The 24,948-nt window shown below is 48.1% G+C and overlaps 1 protein-coding gene across 1 annotated transcript in view; it reads right to left on the reverse strand.

Moving 5' to 3' along the window:
* ADAMTS16 (ADAM metallopeptidase with thrombospondin type 1 motif 16) overlaps positions 1–24,948 on the reverse strand; it is a 148,356-nt gene that overhangs the window by 12,383 nt on the left and 111,025 nt on the right. The gene's annotated exons all lie outside the window — the stretch shown is intronic.

The raw sequence follows: 24,948 nt of genomic DNA on the forward strand, positions 1-24,948 counted from the left end.
ACTGCTCTTTCCGATGATCACAGGAGCTGGCAAATTCCATCTGTGTGGTTTTGCTTTGCAAGTTCCTCCGTCCTCTGCACCCCTGTAACTTGGAGCCGGATCCAGAGGCTGGGTCACAGTTAGGCCCCATTCATTTATGTATGTATTTCTTGTATGATGACCTCAGATGTGATAACTTCCAGTAGGAGGCCCGGAACGTCTGGTCAACTTTCTTTGAACTTGTTAGAAGCTGTAGAGAATATTCTCTCCCAAAGCAACTTTTTTTCCTCTTTCCTAAGGATGAAAGTATTTCTTGTTGACATGCATGTCGGCAGCTGACGGAGGTGGGATGGACCCGTCCGGGCTCGGCACCGTTGGGTGTCAGATAAGCCTGTGACGGTCTACAAAGCACCTCCTGGCTTTGCACAAACCCATCGCAGGAGGCCCTAAGGTGCATGCTCTGGGGCAGGAGGTCATTGGAGGCAGGAGGGATAGAAGTGAAATGTGGCCCAGGGACAAGGTTCTGGTGGTGAGAAGGCCTTGGGCTCCCTCCAGGTGGCTGCCATTTGGCCTCCAAGAGGATGTGATGATTCTCACTCTTATGTATCTTCCCATTCAGGGCGTTCAAGCAAAAACTGGAAATTCTGCAGGTAAGTTGGAACCCAAGGGGCTCCATGCTGCGGGTTGTGGGAAATCTGCCGTGAAGGGCCAGGGGCAGCGTGGTCTTCGTTACTCGGCGGCATGGTGTGCCCGTCCTGCAGCAAGGAGCACAGAGGGCCAGCCACGCTTCCTGGGGCCACATTCCCAGCCTGTCAGCGTGGGTCATGATGCAGGGACATCCCAGGACAGCCGCGCCCGGGGAGCACCTGTGAGCCTGACCCTGGCTGAACCCACGAGGGGCTTCTGTCCACTCAGCAGCCGTCTCTGAGTACGAGTTAATGCAACCATGATTTTCTCCTGAATCTTGGGGTAAAACAGGATTTGTGAAGATGCCCTGCTTTGTCCTTTGGCTTTGTGACCCCCCCCCCCCAACGGACACGCTGTCCCCCGAGAGTCACACTCGGGTCAAGCAGCAGCCAAGAACGCTGCCTGGTGGAGAGTTCACGAGACGACTCTCGGAAACACCCTGTGCAACGGGAGAGGGTCGGTGAGGACCGAGCAGGGGCCCCGGCTTATGCAGAGAGGGGCACAAAGCAGAAGACGGAGACTGCCCAGAGGGGCACTGGGATTGTGCCTCACACTCCCTTCTGCGTGGTCTCTCTCTGAGCAGGTGTGCACATTGTGTGTAAACACAGGCGAGGGCGGGGAATATATGCAACTCTAAATTCGGCGTTTTACAGTTGGGGTGTGGAGCCTACTTAAAACAAAACAAATCAAATCTAAGAAACTGTTAGAGCCAAGCCGAGCCCAGGAAGACACAACCACATATAATGTAGTATGTTAGGTTCCTGCAACAGAAAAAGAGCATTATGTAAAAACTAAGAAAAACGGAACCTGTGCACTTGACTTAATAATGTATCAATACTGGTTTATTAATTGTAACAATGTTCCAGGCTAATGTAAGATGCTAATAATGAGTAAATTCAGTATGTGTGTTGGGGGGGGTGGGATTATGTAATATGGAACTATCTGCTCTGTTTTTCTAGATATGTCACTTTTTAAAAAAAATTAAGTCTATTAATTATTTCACGAATTAATTGTTTCTGTATTCAAGTACTAAAGAGACATTAAAAAAATTCAACAACTAAAACAAGGACTTTGCTTACACAGCAAAGCCTTTATGAATGTATTGTCAGAGTCTCTATGGACCCAGGTGTGGCTGGGAATACCTGGGGACCCAGGTGCGCAAATACGTAAAGGGAACAAGGGCTCCGAGCCCCGGGAGGCCCATGGGCATCAGGACGCTGCACCGGCTGTGCGCGCAGTGCCTGCCGGCAGGTCCGACCAGAGCGACCTGTGCCTTGCCTCATGCTCTCAAAGGGGCCGGGACCCCACCAGCTGTACAGCCAGGACCTGGACTGGTGTGAAAGCTGTGACAAGTGAGGTGGTGAGCGGAGGACGGGGGCTGATGGGGACGGAGGGGCCGAGCCTGCGCTGTGTCCCCGCCCTGGCCCCATGAGGCTCGTCCGTGAGCGCTTCGCCTGTTCCATACTGAGAGTTTCTCCCGAACGGACCCTCCTGTGTCTCTAAGAAAACATAGAAAACCGTAACGCCAAGTGTTAGTCACCTAAAGAGAAACGGCTGGCTTTGTGGGAATTGTTCTAGATCAGCTGTGGAAATGGTTTCATGCTTCAGCGTCAGAGATCAGCTGTTTTCTTTCGTGGGGACGGGACGCATCCTCGGGACGCATGGTCGGTTTCCAGCCCCGGGGCTGCGATGGCTCTGCCTCTAGAGCCTCTGGGTTGCTCTTCTGTTGTTCCCCCCATTGCCTACGTTTGCTCTCCCGACCCCGCAGCCTTGTAAATTCTAATTGGTGTGTCCACACTGGGGCTGCAAAGACATCTTGGCTGCTCTCGGGCTTTTCACACCACCTCGTTAAGTCTTCTGTCTCCACCATCTTAAGCTGTTCCAACTGGGTTGATCCATTCTCTGCCCTTCTCTTAGCTGCACGTCATTAGGAAATCCTCCACAGCAAAGACCACGCACACGGCGTCTGGGAATGCCAACTGTCTGTTTTGTTTCACAGGCAGAGCTCTGGGGAAATGTGTTGATTTGAGCTCATGAAAGAGTCAAAATCCCCACAAGCTTCTGTGCGGTGTCCGAGGGTTCCAGGAGCAGGGCCAGGTGTGCCTGCTGGCTAACCCGGGCCCATGCCGGCCCCGCTGGGCTCTGCTTTCCCGCAGGCCACCAGCTAGAACAAAGACGGTGTGCGCATTCTGTCGACTCAGGCTCAAAACTTCGTCTCATGAAAGGTCAAAGGACGATCATTAGATTCTCAGTGATGATGACGAAGGGCTTGTTCCCTGAGTCGCTGCTCCTCCATCCAGGCTCCATGGAAAATGGGGAAGAAGAGGCCGAGCACTGGAGCTGGGGAGGACTTCAGCAGCCCGCCTCGGGTCTGGGGAAACTGAGCCCCCAAGAAGCAAGGGCAGCCGTGGACGCAGTTGCAAAGGTGACAGGGAGGGACGGGGCCCCCGGGCTGTTCTCTGCTCAGAGGATGAGCACCCTTCCATCCTCAGATTTCTCTCCGGAGGTGGGGGCACCTCCCTCCTGCTCTCGTCCACATCCATTCAACACCCAGCTCCCTCGATGACGAACACTTCCTCACAGAGGGAGACACGCACAGCAGACAAACCAGCCACCTGCACCAGACTGCAACTGGGACTCCGTACTGACGGATTAGGGGGTCCTCCCTCCACTTTACCGGGTCCAACATCCCAAATTCTCATGCCTGGAGGTGTGCAAAGGGGCTGACGGGACCTCGGACTCTGCCTGTGGCCCAGCCTGAGCTAAGACACAGGTTCCCAAACCTCGGCTGGCTGGTGACGTTCTCGAACTCCGCTGCATTCCTGGTCTCTCCTCCGTCCCACAGGAACCACCAATCAGGGATGGGAGTCAGGAGTGTGGATTTTTACAAAGCCCTTCCTTCCCCAACCTGGTGGCCTGGATGACCAGCAGGGTCAGAAATGCACCTTTAAGAAATGCAACCGCCGTTCTTCTTTGGGACAGTTCAGGGCAGTCCAACACCACCTCCCTCCCCTGCATTCATGCGGAACTCGTGTCACTTCGCGATGAAGAGAATCAGGATACGCCAACAGAACCCGGGGCTGAGGGTCCTGGTCAATAGATTGTTTTGGAGGAAGGCAGATGCTTTCATTCCCTATCAGTGATGAGTTAGAAGCAGCCACCCAGGTTCCCCTGGGGACTGGCGCCCTGGTTTTCAGACTGTGTCCTGAAGCAGGCTCCCAGCCCCAGACCCACGGCCGGGCTGCTGGGAGGGCAACGTCGTGCCAGCTTGGGCTCCTTCCCCAAGAAAGACCAGAACCAACGTACTGAGGATCCTCCTGGCTGAGTCTCTGTCTGGGGGGCTCTCTCCATCAGTTCTGCTGTGCTCCGGACACTGGGCATGCTGCCTGCATGGGCTCCTCCCTGCCTCTGGGCCCCTGCCAGCGTCAGAGCACCTTCTCCTCTACTTGCTCTGAACTGACCCGTCAGACTCATCGGGCCTTTCCGTTCTCCTGGCAAACAGCCCGCCCCCGCCCATACCGTGCTGGGTGCCGGCTGAGTGGGCTGTCCGGGGCTGTCAGCATCCTTCTGCTACCGCCCTGTGACACGGGAGCACCCACGGGACCAGCTGTGACTGCACACGCGGGTCGGCTTCTGCCAGCGGAACTTGTTATTGGAATTATGTAATATAATTGAATTTGGTGTAGCTCGATGAAGCACGAACACGAAAACTGAGAAGCTTGTTTCTATGAACACTAAGTCGAACCTCTGGAATGACTCAGTTGAGACTGGTCATTAACAGAACTGCTGTCAGCTTAGGCGAGGCTGAGGACAAAGTAAGATATGGAGAACAATTAAAAATGTAAAATGATTCTGCACTCGGATGAGGGAGACAAGTTTCACTCTTCTCTTAAAACAAGCTCAAACTGGACACCATCAGTAACGGGCATATGATTGCAGATAATCAACTTAGACCTTCCATAGGCGGTCCTCCTCCCGGGGAGATTTTGGCCATAACTAAAAGAATCCGAAAAAGGATGCATGTTTGTATAGTTTAAGTGAAAATAAAAGTTCAGTGTGTGTGCATATTTTTAAGTGATTTTTCCCTGGCTCTACTTTTTTTCAGGAGTGGGACGAATTAAAGCTTCTCCTCTATCTGGTGAGAACCCCCGAATCCTGCCTGGGGAGCTCCTTGTCCAAACAAACCCCTGCTCACAGAGCATCTCCAGGCGGGAAGAGACAGGAACCCAGAGTCAGCAGTCCCTACCTTGGCCCCTGCTGTCTTATGCCCATTTCAGGCAGGGGAGCCCTCTGGCTTCTTCCCTGCAGCCCCACCCACGTCTCACCAGATCTACTCCTGATTGCCCAGCAAAGCTGTGGCCTCCTCTCCATCTGGCTGAACCTAGGTCTGTGCTGGTTCGTTTCATGTGTCACTTGGCTGGGTCACGCAACCCAGATATTTGGTCAAGCACTATTCTAGGTGATTCTGTGAAGTATGTTTTACATGATGTTAACACTGGAGTCAGCAGACTTTTAATCAGTAGCAGATTGCCCTCCACAGTGTGGGTGGGCCTGGCCCAATCAGTTAAAGACACATGCATTTATTTTGTTGTATTACCTCTAAGTGATTCTCTGACATGGGTAAAAGTAACGTGATGAAGGGATAGTGATGTTGAAAGTATGCCATTTTAGGATATTCACGCTTACGATAATTATTGAGAAAGTTCAGAATTACATTCTAACAATGTGGGGTGAGGATGAAGGAATATGGAAAACAATGCCCCCCAAGGAAAGGAAACTGAATACACTGGTCATAATCTAAAGAAAGGCGAGTGGATGCTATCTCAATTATACGAACCTAAATTAGAGACGGCCCTGGATAGGTGTTCCTCATCTCACCTGAGAATGGAACAAAAGTCAAGACTTCTGATGGAAGAGCATGGCCGTTAGGATCCACAGGGCGAAGGGTTATAAGGGACTAGAAGCTACTGTGAGTCCCTTCCCCAAACCCTGTCTTTCGGGGGGTGGGGGGTAGATCCTCGAAGAGCCCCTGAGAGACACCGCCGACACTCGTCGAGTCATGGAAAGGAGGAGGATCTTGGGGCCTCTTAATCCGCTTTTGGGCAACCCCAAAGGGAGGTGGCTTGTCTCTCACTTTGTTCAGAGAATGCGCCCGTGAGGCCACCCACCACGCTTAGACAGGTAGGTAGCTGGCTAGGACATTATACAATTTAGGCAAAAGCCAGCAGTATGAATATGAGCTTGCATATTTATTGACCCTAAATCTAATTTACCTCTTTCTCTAGAGAAACTTTCTTATCCCGAAGATATGCCACTTTCCTCATCGAGAAAGGAGAAGAAAACATGTCATCTAAATTGCTGAGAACACAGATGTGCGAATAAATCCTTTATCCAAATCCCCCTACGAGATGACTGCATACTGATGGTAGGAAGACTGCGGACTTGCGCCCAGTTCAGGGGCAGCGTTTTCTATCAGGATGCTGGCTTGGCGGGGAAGATGTGGTTATCTAGCCCCGCAGCTGGCAAACAGCTGACCAAGGCGCCAGATAGAGAATGTTTCCAGCTGGTGGGCCACAGGGTTCCTGTTGTCACAATTCAAGCGAGCCACGGCAGGGAGAGAGCAGCCAGACAACCTGAAAACACGCGGGCGTGCCCATGGTTCCAGGCAAACCTCACTGACGGCATCAGACGGCATCAGAGGACCCCCGGCACTTGGCCCACGGGCTGGAGTTTGCGGAGCCCAGGTTTAAACTCACTCACGAATACTAGGATCGAACACGTGTGCAGACACCAGGAAGCAATGGGTATTTTTACGGTAGCCACCATGCTTGTACAAGGTAGATGCTTTGGCGTGTTACCCCTATGCTGAGTGCGGCCAAAGCAGATTACTGGCAGGGACGGAACACACTACCCCATTGTGGGAGACAGATGTTAGCCATAAAACAGCAGCAGCAAAAGCAACATGCCCTATGCATTCAATCTCAAAGCTCTAGCCAAATACTTGGGAGTCTGGAAGAGACAGAAAGAGTCCTGCTCAGAGGAAGCAGGGGGCTTTACCCAGCAAGCGGGAGGAACCAGCAGCCCCACACACTCAGGCTGGGAGTCCGACAAAGTCACAGCCAGGCTGCGGCCCCAAGCTCCTGAAAGCTACGGAATCGTGCAGGCCCAGACTGGAACCAGCGAGTCCAGCTCCCCAGCCTGGGCTCTCGCTGTCCTGCCTGCTCTGGGCCCCATGCTGCTCTCAGTGCTTACGCCGATCCATCCATTCACACACACACACTCCAATTACCATCCCCAGCGAAATTCTCATCTTACAGATGAGGAAACTGAGGCCCGGGGTTGGGGAGAGGCTTTGTTGCAGCCCCTCAGGCTCTAGAAGGTCAAGGTCACACAGCTGGTGTGCGGCAGGGCCAGGGAGCCGAGCCCCCGAGCCTACGTTCTTACCCACTCTGCTGTGTGCCGCTCACGGAACAGGGCTGGGAACTTCGAACGGGAGACAGTCTCCACAGTGGCCTCTACAAGGTCTCAGGAAAAATGCATACAGTTAGGGGTTCGCTGGCCGTGACGTATCTCAGTTGCAAATGGCGTGACGCATATCTATTTCATAACCGCAGACGCATGCTCGCTCCTCTAAGTAGAGGTTGTGTCTTTCCACTTACGGCTGATTATGCGCACAGGGCAGTGTGTGGGAGAGCCCTTAGCGAGTCGGTATTGAACCGGTGTCCACATACTTAGGGCTGTGCTCTTTCCAAACGGTTTTCCCTTCCTTGTCACGACCTCCGATTTCCTATAACACCTGAAAGATCTTTCTCTGCCTCTCAATAAAGCCTATTTGGCGGTGCTCTGGGGAAAGCCTGTGTATCTCACTTAAACTTAACTATCCATCAACTGACCTGGGTTCATTTTTCTTTCTTTTAAATGAATGACCTTCCCAGAGGAGAAGGTTTAATTCATACGTCAAGGTGCAAAGTGGGACGTAAATCACGGAAGAGTCACCAAGCACTGCGTTCTGACTCCCGTTCTTTGGATCCTCGTTTTCTGGGGGAAGGAGCGTCGCTTCTCCCCTCCGTTACAGAAGCTGAACTCTGCCCACCGTGGCTTCCTCCTTTTCATGAGAAGGATTTAAAATGATGGCCTCACTCCTCCTACGGTTTCAGGCTTTTCTGGCATTTCTGCTTCGGGGTTTCTTGGATGTTCACTCCTAGATAAATACTTTGAAATGATCTTCTCCAGACTCATGAGTCAATTTTCTGAGAATGCTTCCCAGGTGGCCTCGTCCGGAGTCTGGGCCTGGACAGCAGCCACCCAGCACTCAGCAGGGGGATGGGTCAGCGAGAGCCGGCGACAAAGGGCTTCTGTACGGGGTTGCAAGGGACTGTCATCCAGGGGGCTTTAAGAGAGCAACCAAAGAAGCAGATGGAACCCATGTTTGACAAAGATGGAACCTGTAAGCAAAGCGACCCCTGGGACACAATCAATGTCAGTATCCCGCCCAGAGTTTCTGCCACGTTCTTTGCTGTCACCTAGCACAGACAGTAAGAAGGCCGAGGTCACATGGCCACATCAGGTCCACGAGCTGTCCTCTTCACTTCTTGAGTGCTTAGCGTGTGAAATCGAAACAAAACCAGTCATCTCGCGGGGCGCCTGGGTGGCTCAGCGGTTAAGCGTCTGCCTTCGGCTCAGGGCGTGATCCTGGCATTGTGGGATCGAGCCCCACATCAGGCTCCTCCTCCATGAGCCTGCTTCTTCCTCTCCCACTCCCCCTGCTTGTGTTCCCTCTCTCGCTGGCTGTCTCTATCACTGTTGAATAAATAAATAAAATCTTTAAAAAAAAAAAAAACCAGTCATCTCATTTCCTTGTTTCTTGGGTTTAATTTATGAAAGCGGTGATGACAACTGTATGATGGGGAATAAGAGGCATAAGCCTACAGAGAGGGGTCGAGGCAAGAATTCACAAGTAAAGGGCAGACACAAATATGCAGCTTCCACAAAATGATGGCAAGATGTGATTTTTTACGATGATTGCTAAGAATCCCTAAGTTTTATCCGTGAGGCTGTCGAATGGCTCCCACATGCAGGGCCGGGTGTGCAGGCAGCCCGCGCTGTGCACGCGGCTCCTGGCTGGGAGACGCCGTACGGCCAGGCACCCGCCACAAACACATGGTGAGCCCTGGATGTCAGAGTCCTCCTTCTCGACAAGGCTGGAACAATTCCATTCTCCGCAGGAAGGATTTCTCACTGTGGCACTTGAAGATTAATCGGATCCAGGAAACGAACCACAGAGTACAGAGAACAATAGTTATGTAACCTGGTGGCTCCCATCCCTGTGAAACCACGTTTTCCAGTTGTAGTCACTCCTCTTCAAGACATCTGCAGATTCGTCTTATTTTCTTACTAAGTCTTAGGAACCCACTGATTGCATGTTATTCCCATCAGGTAGGTCTTCTATGGTATCGAAAGCTGCAAACTTGCTACACATAAACAATTTAATTAAATAATATTGCTAGTTGTTAGTAGAGTTAGCTAATTAAATAATTACTTGGTCACATGCTCTTGTCATCTTTGGAGTCAACGTCCTACTGTAAAGCTTCAGATGTTATAACACAAAACTTATCAGATGAATCATGCTGTAAATGTCATATTTACCTACTGGTCTTAAAAATGCTGGAATGTGAACACATATGTTTATCCCAGCATCTCACTAATGACATTTACTGTGTTATAACTGGTATAATTTATTAACTTACGTTGTAAAAGAGCCTAATGATCCAGTGGTATTTTCATTAGTACATGGACATAAGAAAATGCTCTACTGTATATTTAAAGGGTTTCACATACGCTCAGGACTTGACAATGAGTCAGGGTAGAGAGAAGCCCCATATTTAAAGACCTCATTTTCTAGCTCAGCTGGTTTAAGTGACTCAGGTTGGAAAAGCTGCCAAGCAGTACAGCATTTCTGATCATTTATCCCAAAATATCATATGCAGAGGATAGAAACGCTGTCTGGGTAGCTTAGACAGCACGGTGATGTCTTTCTTTAACTGCCCATATGACGTAAGGTCTACATATGTACAAGTAGCCGTGAGAGAACTGCATTAGGATTCACAGACACGGGAGAGAAATCTGTGGGAAATTCAACTCCGTGAACTAAATAAAAGGGTCTTCAACAGAAGAACAAGTGAAGGCGTCTGAAAAGGCAGAAGAGGTCTCACGTGTGGCTTATCGTAGCATGAAATGACACTGGGCAGTCCACAGAATCTTACTGTCCTGGAGAAACCAATATATGTCCCAAGTCCAAAATACCTGTAGTCAGACAATGAATCCGATGCCCAAATCCCTGTAGTCTGCCGAGTTCCAATACTGGTAAGGATCGCTAAGCATCACTGAGTTCCTTCATCTGTAATAGCCTGTTAAATCTCACAGCAAGTCTGTATGGGAGGTACAGTGATTACACCCATTTCCGAGACGGGAAGCTGGAGGGCAGGCTACTAAGGAACAGGCTCATAGATCTGCAGGGGCACGTGGTAGAGCCAAGATTTCGGTGCAGGCAGCCTGGTCCTGCCCCCTGGGCTCTGGACCCCGTGAGGCCCACCACTCCGAGGCCACCTGGAGGCATGTCACAAATAAAGGTCACAGTGGCCACTAGGACTGTGCAGGCCATTCTGGAGGAACCCTCCACAGGCATCCCCCTCTGCAGGTGGGATGGCACCGTTGTCTGCAGGGGCGAATCATGCTGTCGTCGATCAGCAAAGCAGATTCCGAGTTAGTGTCCTTGGTCACCACAGGTGGGCCACATAATTATTTGGTGGGTGTGGCCCACTCTTCAATAGCTTTATAAAGAAAGCACTGATTCTCGACACTTTTTTTTTTTTTAATCATGACGGAGATTTTGCGAAAGAAGGCCCATGCGATGCAGTACAGAGATTCCTTTACCAAAACCAAATAAATGGCTGAGAAGCTGTGAACGTATCAAAAGAACCGAAACAAAAGGACTAGTCACACTATAAATTCCATTTGTTCCAGAAGGCACTTGGGGAAAAAAATGCGCCATAGAAGCCAGGCCAGGAGGAAGGAGACCAGCTCCGCTCTGGGTGGTAACAGACTTGTCTGGAAATGCCCTGCTTCAGCTGAGCTGGGAGAGAAGAACCTCAGCAGAGCCTAGGGGAAGGTTATAGAGCGACCTGTCCAACAAAAGCCGCACACCAAGAAGACGGAGAGCACTCAAAGGACAGACTAAGAAACCACAAATATTGTGAAAGACGACTTACTGTATCAAATACAATTCTGCAAAATAGCTTACATGGTCGGGAAATTTAAGAGAAAGAAAGAATTGTATGAAGGAAAGCCTTAAGAAAGAGGTAAGACAACAAGGAACATTACAGGGAGCAAGAAGAGAAGCACCAGATAGACGCTCTGAGGTCAGCAAGGGGTAAGGCGATCTGTGGTTTAACCATCCTTCTTGAAAAGTCTCCTTGAGATATACTCCTGCTGGCCAGGAAAAGATTTAAACTGCTTGATTCGAGAATGAGAAAGTTATGTGTGGGATGGAGGGACTGGCAAAGCCACTGGATCCATTTAAATAGGCCAGTAAGATGGTAGCACAGGATGAACACGCCCTCTTTATGGAAAGAATAGACTCCATGATATAAAAATCATACTAAAATTAAAGGTTAATTGGAATGAGACACCTGAAGACAATTATAACAAGATCGGGGCCTGAGCTGAAGTTTGACGAGTGGAAAACAAGAGAAGTAGAAATATACCAATTGACTTCTTTGGCCAACAACGTTTTTACAGCTTTAGTTTGCTTTGTGACGTTGATTAAAAAAAGAGTGGCTTACGCATATCATTTTAAGTTGTATAGGTAACTGTACTAGAATTCGAAAGAGGTTATGTGTTTCCTAAATAACCAGAGGGGCAAACGAGAGAAGAAGACCTTAAATCCAAAGATAGCAAACAGTAGGTAGCTATTTAAAAATCACAAATAGGAAGCCAATACAGATGGAAGAATTAATAAAAGACCTATCTACTGAGAGATTATACACAAACCCACAGATCACTCTTATGGAAATGTTCACAAATTATAAAGGGAATCCTACCAAATTAAAGGCACCGGTAGACTCAAGAACACGCAGTGACCGACGGGGGGTCACTGCAGGAATGCCGCATGGAGCCATTAATCACTCATCTCAGGTGTAGAATGACAGGTGCATTCCTTCTTCCACAAATTTAACATCCCAAGGGCCCACTTGTCCGAATGATGGAAATGTGTCCCAGTTCAGCATGTTCCAGTGACTTGGGGGCTGACACCATGTCCCTTACATAAACCTGCGGAACTTCAGTGCACACTCAGTGGTGTCTGTGCTGCTTCTCGGCTCCTGTGAGCTTCCATCTTTGACCTGTAAAGCCCACGGACCTGTGTGTGCAGACAAGGCCTGTGATCTTGATTGGGATTGGTCCCTGAGGCTCTGCAGCTCCGTATTCTGAGGGGTGTCCCATGGGTTTCCTGGGCCGGGTGGGGGATAGGAAGCAGGGATCCCCCTGTGCTACGCTCAGAACCTCACATGCTCTCCAAAACAGATTCATCAATGTCTTTTCTTTTTTCTCCTTGAGATTTATTTATTATTTTAGAGAGAGAGAGAGACAGAGAGCACAGGGGTAGGGGCAGAGAGAGAAGGAGAGACAGAATCTCAAGCAGACTCCCTACTGAGCACAGAGCCCAACTCGGGGCTCGATCTCACAACCCTGAGATCATGACCCCAGCCGAAATCAAGAGTCGGACGCTAAACCAACAGAACCACTCAGGTGCCCCCATCGATGTCTTTTCTTAAACCCTTTCCAAGTCTGCTGTAAAACTGTCATGTCAAGAAGAAAAGGCATTTGCTAAAATTCAGTAACTCTGAGAAAATACGAACGAGTGAAGTTTCATAATAAGATAAATCAAAATTTAAGGAGCACTTCTACAAAATAAAGAGCTGAAAATGTCGACACGTTCCAGTAAAGGTCAGGAAAAAGGACTGACACATTTTACTTTTATTCTAGAAGCATATGCCTTTGCAATTAAACTGGGTTAGACAAGAGGTACAGACATTAGAAAAGGAAGACAAAATTATCATTATTGGTTAATGATATTAAGAATATAAGATTACTGACTAAAAAAATTGGAAAATATAAAATTTTAGTGTCTGGTTCCAAAATTAATTCGACTCTATAAAATCATAACTAAAGTATGATGGTATAAGATTTTATTGACAACATTAATAAAAATATGAAATATTCAGGAAAATATAAATGCTCACAGTCACTTAAGTAAATAAATCTATGACCTCTTCCTGAGGAACCTAATGACCAAATGGAGTAATGAAGAAAAAAAATTGGTTCCCAGTAGGTGACTTCCGTATGTTTAAGATTTCAGTGTTGTCTCAATGAGTCCTACTAAGGCAGTGTAATCCCAATCAAAACTTCAGAAGGATCCTTTTTTTTTTTTTTAACTTGGCGACATAAATACAAAGTTCACATGGAAAAAAAAAACATTGAGAAGATCCAGAAAAATTCTAAAATAGACACATGATTCATAAATGCTAGTCATCCAACAGTGAGATCCTGGCATAGGACAGTAAACTGGGGAGGGCGGTCGGGCCGGGGAAGCAATTACATGTACGGACTTAAGCTAGGATGGAGCTGGCCCTCCCAGTCAGTGGGCAGAAGAGGACTTTTTCACTCAGTGGCTTTGGGGCAGATTGCTGGACTGTGGAAGAAAAGCTGTGGGACGTGGACTTCGTTCTTCATGCCAAAATACATCCCATTTTCATCAAAGTCAAATACTGAATGTAACCAAAATGTTTGCAAAGAATATGAGTAAATATTTCATGATACTAGAATACAGAAAACTTTCAAGTTGTATTATATAAACAAGAATCTACGGAAAGTAAATAAAAACTTCACTGTGTAGTAATTTACAAATTATGTAACAGTAATAAAAATGTGTCTGACAAGGTGCTCAAGGAACTTCCACACGATCATCCCGAGGGCCAGGGTGACGTGTTGAGTGACCGAGCAGTGTACCCCCAAAGCTCTGGAGGGAGGGATACAGACGGACAGTGGATCAACTGGAATTATCCTGAGCACCTGGGATGTCCCATTACCCTTCCTATGGGGCTTTTGTTTCCTATGCTCCATACACACACACAGACGTATGTATGAACGTATGCTAGTTAACATATATTAACGTGTTAATTTGCTTTGATCACACGCAGTTTCCTAATAGGCACACACGTGTGCACACACAAGGAAAAAGAACAAAGTACAAATAAGGGGTGTCAAATATATTTTCCTACCGTTTCAGTTACACTCGAAGCTTACAGGACTCGGCAGCTAAGGCGTGCCTGCGGTAATTTCCTCCCTGCACAACCTCCCGTGGCCATCTGCCGGAGTCTCCACGTCTCTACCGGGGATGGTACTAGTACCGACGGGTTCTTGTGAGCATCACGTGAGTCGATCCCTCATTTTGGCAAGTGTTAGAGTCTGTGAGCGTCACCACTGCCACCACTGGTGCGGACCCGCGCTTGTAGGGCCTGGAGCCTAGAGGGTTTAGGACACTCTCCTCTAAGAATAGTGAAGACAGGGGCGCCTGGGTGGCTCAGTCCTTAAGGGTCTGCCTTCAGCTCAGGGCGTGATCCCGGGGTCCTGGGATCGAGCCCCGCATCAGGCTCCGCTGGGAGCCTGCTTCTTCCTCTCCCACTCCCCCTGCTTGTGTTCCTTCTCTCACTGGCTGTCTCTCTCTCTGTCAAATAAATAAATAAAATCTTAAAAAAAAAAAAAAGAATAGTGAAGACAACACTGGGAACTTGAAATGAGAGGATCTTTCGTGTTAGCTTCGGAGGCTCCGTGCTCCCCTTAATCACTAACATCCCTGCAACGACATAGCACGTGCATTTCTGGAAGCTTCTACTGCTCTTTTCAAGTCACTGCTTAGGGCCCAAGGGCAACAATCACTGGCTGTGAAAGAAATCGCTGAGTGAGCATTTTCTATCATAATTCAGTTTGTTTTCATGCCACACGATGGAAAGAGGGGGCAGGGTGACCCTGAACTCCGGTGGCCTGGAACTGAAGGGGATCCCCAGACACGGGGCAATCCTAGGTCATTTGGGGCATGTTGATTGCCCTACAGGTAATTTATTTTCCTCTCTGCTCAATACAAAACAGATTTAACTCTAGACTTGTGTAAAGATTTCCCGTAATTTTCCTCCTTATTTCAATTGCCTTTGTTTCAACTTACTACTTCTAGTTCTTACAGTGAATGCCCCAGCACTGTGCACGTTTTCAGGATCTTAGGACTCCTGTGTTGTTCCCCAAGCACCAACAACAGAGGCCTTCCGTGACACGCGGTGGACTGAGTACACACTGCATTCCCCAGTTCTAACGGAGGCCAGGAGGGAGGCTTCTACAGGCTCCGGAAGACCCGAAGAGGCGTGGGAACGGCCAGCTCTGAGACTCCCAGCCCAGCCCCTTCCCCGCCATGCTGGAGAGCTGGACGCACCTGCCCCCCGCCCCAACATGCACGCGTCTGGTGACAGGACCCTTCCGTGGAGACACCGGTGATGCCAGGACAAAGAAATTGGAGGTAACAGAGCAGCCGATAAGACTGTCTCAGCACAGTGTCCACAGCACGTCTTGGGGTCTCTGTCTCGACATGCCTGGACACATGTGGATTACGAGGAACTGGAGGAAGACACCAGCAGGATACAGGGACACCCACCACCCCGATGCTAGAGAAAAGGAATACGGAGGGATTAATCTGTGGGGAGGAGGAGAGAGAAAGAGACAGAAACAAAGGAAACAAAAGTAACAAACACAGAGAAAGACAGAAATTGTGTCCTGCTCTGTGCGGTGCGCCCAACACCCACGCCTCCTGCTCTCACCACTCCCATGTCCTCTGCCTTGCTCTACTCTTGGTCTTATTATCCTTAGCTCTCATCACATTCTAGAACATTCCATCATTTAAAAAATATCTTATGTTTATTGTTGACTGTGTCTCTGCACAGATAAGCTCCCCAAAACAGGGACCTCTTTCACCTCACTAACAGATCCGCAGGGCCTGGCACATAGCAGACGCTCCAATTACTACATTGGTGAAATGAATCGATGACCCTTAATATATCTCTTGGAGTTTAAGGAAAGAAACCTAATCAGCCAAAATTCAAGCAATTATTACCTCTTAGAAAACATAAAGTTTTCACATACAAAAGGACACAGAATCAAGGTATCTACTTAGCCAGCAAGGACGAGTCAATAATGACGTGAACAGTTCCAACCTCCGGGGGCTGGCCAGACAGAGGGACGCCACGCACGGAGGTGGTACCCACCCAGCCCAGCTACGGAGGGTGATAAAGGAGATGCATTGGACCACACTGTCCCCCATGATGGGGAGGAGGGTAACTGTGGGAACCAGCATGTGGGACATGGTCATCATGCCTGGTACTTAGGAAATGGGGAAAGATGGGGCGCCTGGGTGGCTCAGTCGTTAAGTGTCTGCCTTCGGCCCAGGGCGTGATCCCGGGGTCCTGAGATCGAGCCCCGCATTGGTCTCCCTGCTCTGCTGGGAAGCCTGCTTCTTCCTCTCCCACTCCCCCTGCTTGTGTTCCCTCTCTCGCTGGCTGTCTCTCTCTCTGTCAAATAAATAAATAAAAATCTTAAAAAAAAAAAAAAAGGAATATGGGGAAAGATACTGGGAGAGAGAGCCAGAGGAAGGATTTTGCCCCTGGTCTGGGGGACTGGGGTGGAGTAGCGGGAGGCCAGGACTGTGATTTTTCATGGTGAGCTTCAAAGTACAAGACGACGTTTTAAGCCATCAGCATTTGGTTCCTAACTAGAATAAAAATCAACTAAATTAGAAGTGTAAAAAACAACATCCTAGAGAATTTAAATGGATTCTTCTCTTCAGTTTTCTTTTTTATTGATGAAATACATAATAAACGCATCACAACAATTAAAAATCCCCTGCTAGAATCTTGTTTGACCTAAAAGTAAAATAAGGCTGCAGCCGTGTGGCCCCCAGAGGAGGCAGGGGGATGCCTGAGCGGGCTCTGGTCTTGCCCTGGATCCAGACAAACCTAAACATTCTGGGAGACTGTGGTCTTCCCTCTCTGGCGATTGCATTCCTGGCCCCCACAGTCAGAAGCACACTAAAAACTGGTTTCCTGTTTCAGCTCTCTTTGACCTGAACTTATGTGGAAGCTGTAGGAAAAAAAGCCACATGAAAATGTCTTAAGCTATCATGTGGTCCTATTTTTCACCCTGCGGCACTGTTTCTTCAGAGTGGGGCGAGGGCTAGTCCCCAAGGCGGTATTTCACTGGAAAAGTAACTTACCTAAACAAATGAATTTGAGCATCTCTTTGGCTGTGGGAATGTTGTTTATAAATCTATGCATGCCCTTAAAAAATGACATAGGTAATACTGAAAACTTGGTAAATAAGATAAGGACTGCTTAAGCAGAAACCCGAGGGAGAAAAGAGGGATGGGAAAAATCTAACAGTTGGTAACTATATTAATATTGTCAGAAAATCTTGGAGCCACATGACAAAATTAATGCATAAGTTTTCTTTTCCTTCTAGACCTGGAAAATTTTATCAGGTCCCTACAGCTGGTAATAGGCTTGGCAGAAATCGCGGTTTACAGGTGACTTTGGAATGACCACACATCAACAAGCCAACCAAAACTAACTTGACTTTTTAAGCAAATGTTAATGTGAATTGCAAAATAAATCATTAAATTCTAAAGCCAATTACAGTTGACCCTCAAAGAACATAGATTTGAGTTGCAAGGGTCCATTTACACACGGATCTTTTTTGATAAATACGGGACAGGACTGTGAGTATGTTTTCCACTTCTTATGATTTTCTGAACATTTTTTCTCTAGCTGACTTTATCCTAAGAACACAGTCCATCGTATACACGACCTGCAAAATACATGCTAGTCGACTGCTGGCGTTACGGGTAAGCTTCCAGTCAGCAGTGGGCTGTTAAGTCGTGAGATTCTGGACGCACCAGCCCCCAACCCCGCGTGTTGTTCAAGGATCAACTGCAGTTTGGTTTCCCTCTTAAGCTTAAGCTCTTTCAAGGTTATAGGAGCTTACTGGACTCATTTGCTCAATTTTTCTTGCCTTGTGATGCCCATGATTTCTTTTTCTTTTTTTCCTTTTTCAGTGAAACTCTTTTTTGTTGTTGTTGTGGCAGTGGACGGGGGTGGGGAGGTTAAACAGGATTCTGCTGGGAAAAATAACTTTTTAAAACCTAAAACCTTACGGAACCCTCTGAAGACTCCACAAGCCAGAAACCCACACTTCGCACTGGCACTGGTTGCTATGGAGACGGGTGTCCGGCTGAGAGGTCGGGGGGGGGGGCAGGGTGCAGAATTTCTGTGGGGCCTGAGCAATGCAGCCCTTGCAAGAGCTACAGTGTGATGCAGAAAAGAGCCACCCTAACGCTTCCATCCGCTCCCCTCCCTGCACTATAGACGCCTGCTAAGGGCAGGTGCCCTCCCTGCTCCCACACTCATGCTGGCTGAGGAAGCTGGGGACACAGCAGGCTTCCTTTGAAGAGAATGTCTAGCAGTTCTGTCTAACGCTATGGCCTTGGACCTCAGACATTGTATTTTTTAAAGGAGAGTGTCTTAGTCTTCTTTTTAAAAACCTAGTTTATGACAATGTCCTATCATGTCAAATACCAGGATCCAGGCTAGACACTTGTCGACGGCTTTCAACACGAAAGGAGTGGCCTAATCCCTAAGCACCCATTCAAGCTGATCACGTGACATGCCCCAAACTCACAAATGGTGCAGTTTGTAAATTCTCTCATCAGCACCAAACACGGTCTTAAAATAGCACACTCTACTGCCGCTGAGTCCCTGGGTCTTGTTACAGATACACTGAAACTCAGAGCATATCGTTCAACCGTGTTCTGGGCAGAAACTCCCTGGGAGCAGATGGACTGTTAACACCATGAAGGACTTCTCTCTTTCTTGTTCGATTTTTGCTAAGCCACGTGGTTCCGGTTTCTTGAGCTGCATCGCTGGGCCAACATGTGATTTTGCCAGGACCGATGTGCAGAGCGTGTGACTCCCCGGGCCGGCTCAGGCTCGGGCTAACTGAAAGCACACGGGGACGGCGTGAGCTGCGCTGTGGGTGTGGACATGCCCCTCACAGGGGCTGCGCAGGAGACACGTCTGCAAACCCGCATCTCCTTCAAGGCGGTGCCGAAAGAAGAGCTTTAAATGTCTGACTCTGGACCAAAACCGCTCCTCCCTTGGCCTCGCCGCCCACCCCCTGAAAATACACCATGGGAAACAAGCCCAGCTGGAAACGACAAATTGCCCCCAGTGCCAGGCCACTGAACAAACCCCCGGTTCTGTGGACTTCAACACGGTGTCTCTCAAAACACAGCTCTTAGGATGGTTTGGCTTTTCATGCTGACCAAGGACACCCTCATCCAATGGTCCTGGGAGTGCACCGAAATGGGCCCAAGAGACTGTGTGGGGCAGAGCCACCTGCTTCCAGGAGCTTCTAGAACACCACGGTGCCCAGACACACGGAGCCCCCCGGACACCATGTGAGTGGCCCCCAGCAGCAGGGCACTCCTGCCTCCCGGGCTGAGCGCAAACCAAGCACCAGGTCACTCACATTGGGTGTCTGGGCTGGAAAAAAAGGCACATCTTTAAACACTAGACAAAAACTAAGCCCTGTCACATGGGGACCAAAACCGATGTCACCTGAGAACAGAGGGACAGGGACGGCCCCCTTTCTAAAACTGAATTGGCCTTTCTCCCTCATTTCATCGATCGGCAATCAGCCATTGAAAGATGCCAGTCGTGCGTTCTGCAGACGCGTGCTACCAAACACCGGGCCCTCCTCAGGGCCAGGCTGCGCTAGCATAGACATATTTTTACTGGTGAATCACTGAAACGAGATGAATTATAGCCTGTTTTGTTTATTTTCTTTTCATCCTAATCCTGGTTAAGCCACTCTACCCACCATGTCTGCACCCGTGACCAGGGTGATGACACTCAGTGCAGGCCCACAGGCCACTCGGCCCTTGGCCAGGCGCCCGGAGACACACATCCCTGGTGGGGTCACTGTCCCACCAGACACTCTCCTTCCCCTGCCAGCACCTCCCCTTGCACTCGCATGACTTAGCCTCTTTCACTGTGAAAATAAAAACAACAAGTAAGGAACTTCCTCCACATGGGCCATCACCACGTCTCAAGCAGTGTCCCTCTGTGTGCCCTGGGTGACCCTCACAGGTACCTGCCATGGCTGCTCTCTCCATCCTCCCTGGCCAATCATCTCAAACCCACACAGGCACACTGCACCAGCTCTGACATGAAAATGAGAGAAATGGCCATGAACCGTCCCTGGGCTTCAAGGCCATTTACCGCTGCAGCCCTGCCCCTCTGCTGTTCTCAGCGGCAGGACTCCTAGAAAGAGGTGCCAGAGCCCACAGCTCTGCTTTCTCACTTGTCCCTCTGCCCCCTACCTCTCTCTCACGCTTTTGTCCCCAGGCCCCCTGGAAGTGGGTCACATGGTACCAACGCTCAAACCTTCCCAAGTTTTATCAACACTCGAGGAACAGAATACGAACTCCGCAGCCTGGCCTCCAAGGCTGTGCACACGTGGACTCACCTGCCGCTCTCTTCCTGGTCATGGCCACTGGCTCCCTTTGCCAAGGCCACCAAGGCCTCCCAGCTCTCTGCCAACATCCAGTCTACCTCTGCCTCGGGGCCTTTGCACTTGCCACTTGCCTTGGCTGGAGCATTCCCACCTTCCATTCCCACAAGGCGCCCTCTCTAATTGCTCAGAGAAGTCTCCATCTTCTAAGGCAAGTAAAGCACCCTTCCCAGATCTGTGTGCACACCTGGAAATGCACTTGTCCATACCTGGGTACCATCTGATGGCCTGGCCCTGGGAGTTCCCCAGGTCGGGGCCCAGCTGCCAACCATCTCAAATGGTGGCTTATACTAGGTCGTCACGCAAAGATCTGATGGGTAACTGAACAGACGCCGTAATACATGTGGTCTCTCACACGAAACGCTGCTGTGAACAATGCGGGAGTGAGTTTCTCCTGGGAGACCGTGCAGATGCTCACCCTCCTACGGCCCCTGATTGTTCTCTTGAATGACGTCAGTGACTCTCATGTTTGGAGACGGTCTAAAGGAACATTTCAGTCCAACTGAGCTTTAGAAAGTCACAAAGTCTAAATGAGTCACATCTTCACAATTTCACGTCACCGAATGTGAAAGCATGCCTGACTCGCTTGCTCAGGATCAGAATCAAAGCACTACTCCCGTGATCCCCACATTCAGAATGTTTTCTCCACGGAGGGCAGTGCTCTTTAAAATGAGGCCTCCGGATCTCGAAAACGTAAGTGGCAATAAAACATTCATTCTTAATGAACACAGGGTTCACAGAGCAGTTTTCTTCTTTTTTTATTACTATTGTTTATTGTGTTTTATTTTCTTTCTGGCAAGAAAAAAAGCAAAATTAGGCTGGTGGCCTTCCTAAGGATGGTGGTGGGGGGGCTCGGAGAAAGTGCTGTCTCTCTAGGGTCAGTGGTGCTTGTCGTGTCTCCGGGGCCACACTCTGCCAGCTGACCCCACTCTGTGAGCAAACAGGCCACAGTGCTGTCGGGGAAGCCTTCCCTGAGCCAGGGGCCCACTTCCTAAGACCCCGGCCTGGGGGTACTTCCATCCAGTCCGGCTCCTCACCCAGGGATTCCTAACACTCCTCAAAGACGCATCCAGAACACTCTAAAATACCGCACCATCTGTCTGTGAGAAGAGGTACTCCAGCTAAGCTCTCTCACAGTTCACTTAGCTTTTTCTAGAAAGTATTTATTTTTAAGGGTTTTATGATAATCATGTGTGAGTAATCCTGGGTGTTTTCATGTTACACTCATTTATACAGCTGTCTATTTTATTTATTTTTATCAGAAGCACATGGTGTGAAGAAAAGAAGAATACAGAGCTTCTGGCAATAGGGGGCATAAAAGACAATAAATACAATCCCACAATTCACAAGAAATCAGTCGAACGTGATGCAAAGAGCACGCACAGCAGACAGAAGACGCACAGGAAACGGGAGCTAAGTCCAAAAACAAGAGCAATTACAGCTCATAAAAGCAGACCAAGTGTGTGCGTGAGAAGATATGTTCCTTTTTTTTAAAGATTTTATTTATTTAATTTGAGAGACAGAGAGCATGAGCAGGGGGAGGGGCAGAGGGAGAGGGAGAAGCAGACTCCCCACTGAGCAGGGACCCAGATGTGAGGCTCGATCCCAGGACCCCGGGATCATGACCTGAGCTGAAGGCAAACACTTCACCAACTGAGCCACCCAGGCACCCTGCGAAGATATATTATTTATTTGATAAAATCAAATCCAACAGGTAAGATGATTTTTTTCAAGATGCAAAGAAACCTCATAATGCTGACATTTGAAAACACAGAACATGAAGAAATGTCAGGCACAAGGGAATGGAAGTAAGGGCCATATTGTCAACTTCAGGAAAAAAGCAGCCAAAGTTGGAAAGCAATATTAAGGGTACAGATGGTCCTTATTTAGCAGGACAACGCATGAGGAAGCTGTAATGCTACCGACACAATGTGGAACTTTAATGTTAATTATGAAATGAAAGTAACAGGAGCAATTGGAAAATAAGCAATCATAAAGTGAGATTTTAAAATACTTCTCTCAGAAACATATATATGAGATAAACAAAAAGTCAGAATATATGCAAGTAGATAAATAAGGACCGTGACCTAATTGCCATATAAATAACTCCACTCCAACGCAGAGCACACATTCCTTCGTTCCCACAGGAAGCAGTTACAAACACTCCCATGCTCCAGCCGTAAAGGAAGTCTTAAAAAATGCGAAAAATGATATAATTTTAACTCTTTCTTTGATCTCAATGTAATAACATCTGAAATAACAAAAATATTACCGCAAAGCCTCCATAAATTTGGAAACTGCAATAATTCTAAATAATTCACAGGTTTGAGAGTAAAGCAATGTTACCTCTTAACTAAAAACAGTATCTTATATTCTTTCCCCCCCAAAACATCATGATTCTGAGTGAAGCTTCCAGTTTTCAACAAATATTTCCAGAAGCACTGATTAGTACATTCAGTGAATATTAAAGACTTGTAGTAAGATCTATTCTTTCTTTTTTTTTTCTTTCTTTCTTTCTTTCTTTCTTTCTTTCTTTCTTTCTTTCTTTCTTTCTTTCTTTCTTTCTTTCTTCTTTCTCTTTCTTCTTTCTTTCTTTCTTTCTTTCTTTCTTTCTTTCTTTCTTTCTACCTACCTACCTACCTACCTACCTACCTACCTACCTATCGTGTATCTGTCATGTATCTATTGATCATGTATCCATCATCCATCCAATAATCATCTATATCTATCTATAAGTTAATTTTTAATTTTTATTCCAAAATATTTGATGGGTATGTCATAGTATGTATTATTTAGGGGACAGTGATGGGGAACATGGGGGGATTTGGTGAATTTTAGAGTCCATCATACAAAGACCTAGAAACCAAAACAATAAATATATTATGAAAAATTTAGATATTATTTAATGTATAAAATCGGTTAAGTTGATTTTGAAATGAAAAATGAAAGTATTCCCAAGGTGACTTTCTGCCTTTGTTCATATGGATAAATAAATAGATATGTATATAAATATAAAACAACAAGCTTCAAAACCAAAACAAATAAAGCAAAAACAAGCAGACCAAAACAAAACAAAACAAACAAAAAAAAACTAAAATACAAAATATTTTACAGAACTACTTAAGGAAGGTTTTTAAGTTTCAAATGACAAACTCAAATCTAGAAAGCTAGTTATTTTTTATATTCCTGTTGCAATGGTTTCTATGTTAATATGTAAGTGACTGAGAAAGTAAATTAAATCAGCCTTGCCGGGGTGCCTGGGTGGCTCAGTCGGTGAAGCATTTGCCTCTGGCTCAGGTCATGATCCCAGGGTCCTGGGATGGAGCCCTGCATTGAGCTCCCTGCTCAGTGGGGAATCTGCTTCTCCTTCTCCCTGGACCCCAGGCCAAATGAAGAGGACGGGGAAGTGTGGAGCCCAGAAGACGCATGTTCAGACTGTGACCCTGGAGTGTCCTTCTGTTCAGCCCCATTGGCATGCACCCCGTCAGTGAAGGGGAGGACAGCAGAAGAGAACTGCACCAAGGAGCCTCCATCCCAGGAGACACGTGTGATCTGAACTCACTGAGGAATTGCTTTCCCAGCCCTATTCCAGGTAACACTGTTGAACGGAAGCAGGGCTGCTGGGCAGGGCTGGCTGTATAATTTGTGGAAGCCAGGGCAGAATCAAAGACTGTTAGGAATTTCAAGTTGGAACCGCAGAGAATGAGAGCAAGAGGGGACCCTTCTGCCCTCCTGGGCGCAGGTCATATGCCCAGGAACCAGTTCCACTGCGAGTTCATTCAGTCACTCAGATAATCAAATGAACTAAGACGCTCACTTCTTTGGCATTCCCATGAGTCAAACCCTTTTGAATGTGGGAACCAACTAAGCGAGGAGGGTTCTTTCCATTCCCTCGGTAACCTATGCAGTTCGTGTTTGTATGCCGTGTATCTAAAAGAGGTAAGAGACAAAATCACGGCCCCCTCTCCTGTCACCGAAAATGTTTCTGTAACCAAGTTATCCTGCCAAATCTTACCTTGCATTTCTACAACGTGCAACCAAATGCTTGCCGTCACTGACCCAGGCACTTCGGCTGAAAGCAAACAATTCTGCTAACAGGTTGGTAAGGAGTCACCAAAGTACGGGCAGAAAGAGTCCACCCGGTGGAAAGGATTACAGAGCGGGGCTGCCTTTGCAGGACTTTCTAAAACAAGAAAAGAGTCTATTTGATCACAATCTGTTTTACCGAAACTCCTACTCTGCATTCCTAGGAGAATCGAGAAGAGGGAGGAAAAGGACCCGTGTCCCATCTGGAAAGTATTTCCTCTTGCCTCTTCCCGCCATCGTCCAGGAAGGCATGCCGTAGCGCTCGTGCTTCCAAAACCAGACACCAGTGAAGATAAATGGCATGAAGAGCCACTCTGTTTGGATAAACTCAGAAATACAGAGGAAATAAGTATCTGCGTGATTTATGGTTCGTGTTTCAAAGGCAAGCGATAAAAGAGCCCGATTCACGCTCCCATGAAGACAGAGGTGGCGCAGCCTTGGGCGCGCCCGCTGCCGCCTGCTCCAAGGCCAGCG

The sequence above is a fragment of the Ursus americanus genome, chromosome 15, assembly GCF_024610735.1.
Source record: "Ursus americanus isolate L20-20 chromosome 15, mUrsAme1.1.p, whole genome shotgun sequence".
In the NCBI taxonomy this organism is placed as follows: domain Eukaryota; kingdom Metazoa; phylum Chordata; class Mammalia; order Carnivora; family Ursidae; genus Ursus; species Ursus americanus.